General features: G+C 40.8%; 1 pseudogene; it reads right to left on the bottom strand.

The window, feature by feature from the left end:
• Window positions 1-212: 212 nt before the first annotated feature.
• Window positions 213-1159, bottom strand: LOC103727348 (annotated as a pseudogene).
• Window positions 1160-1450: the final 291 nt, after the last annotated feature.

Below are 1450 nucleotides of genomic sequence, written 5' to 3'. Positions count from 1 at the left end.
CTGTGATTCTACCAGTGAGGAGATATGATGTTAATATTATGGAACTCAAAAGGAACATGAGAGGAACACAAATTAACTTACTTTGGCTTTTAAGAACCTCATGATGATTCTAAAATGTTAGATTCAAGAACAAACAAAGATTACAGCAGCAAGCTACTTCACCACACATTAAGAACTCTGAAACAGACTAGAGCTTTTTGTTTCTCTTCCAATCAGTCTGCAATATCTTTTTGTTTCTCTTGCTTTTTGGTTGTAGGCTATTCAAGACTGGCCCACTGCATGAGTTCAGCCTCTCATGGTGATCTCAATCTTGGTTGTAGTCATAGCTACATAACTTCCCTTACCATCAATGACACCCTGTAATTTCACATTTGAGGAAATTCCTTCTTTCCTTCAAATGCAATGTGAAGGTTTAACAAGTACTATTTGCTTCTACTCAGCTAAGATCTGGAAGTGAGCTTTTCGCATACACTGACATCGTGATTTCACCCTCAGTCTGAGCCAGTCATGTCCACATAGAACAACTTTTTCCCAGCATCCGTTTTAGTCCACGTTTCCCTGTTGTACAGCCCTCTTGGGCTAAGAATGTATTAAAATTAGAGGGTTTTTTTCTTCTAGGAGAACTCCAATATCCCAACCCCTCATGGAAAATAGGCACTCCTGAAAGGCAGACACAGATTTCTAGACTGTAGACCCTGGTCTTTCTTTGCACACCCTCCATTTTTACATCTTAATATTATCACTGTCTTCTTTTTTGTCTTCTCCATTCCCTGTTGATGGCTTATCAAGTGCTTGTTTTAAGGAAGCAGATAGTTTTAAGTCCAAATTTGCCATTGGTTCATCTGGGCTTGGCTTTTTTATTGCTTCTAATGGATTAGGGGCTTGAATAATGTGCTCCTGAAATTTCGGTTTTAATTCAGATAATTCCTTCTCAGTAGTCTTGACTTCTGGCTTGACTGGGTCAGTTGACTTCCCACTCTTATGCCTACCTTTTGTACAGCCTACAATACTTAAGAAGTCAGAAAAATCAGTTGTTCTTTTCTTACAGCAAGACCAACCCTTCACAAAAGACAGGAACACCTGCATGGTAAAGCATCATATTCATTGATTTGGGGTCAAGGTGATGGCCACAGCTGGGGTTGTCACACAGCAGCGCCATTCCATTTTCCAGGTGAGGCCAACACCCTGCGGCAATACAGAGGCAATCTCCACTTACTGGTGGCCAGTACTAGAGTCATGGATCCAGGACGGTGCCATCTTCCAGTGGTCTCAGACATCATCTTTTTAACTCTATGTTGTCTTTCTCTTCAGATGAATAGCTACGGTAGTGGTGTTTTGTTTCTTGATACTTTCGGTTTTAAGAAAAACAGAAAAGCATTCATGGGAAATACAAATTAAGGGTCTCCACTGAACCGGGCTGTGCACAAAAGCTTAGGGAAGTTAGTTCCAC

Source organism: Nannospalax galili, unplaced genomic scaffold (assembly GCF_000622305.1).
Source record: "Nannospalax galili isolate Female #2095 unplaced genomic scaffold, S.galili_v1.0 scaffold87, whole genome shotgun sequence".
NCBI classification, from domain to species: Eukaryota; Metazoa; Chordata; class Mammalia; order Rodentia; family Spalacidae; genus Nannospalax; species Nannospalax galili.
This window is presented reverse-complemented; position numbering and strand designations above follow the sequence as displayed.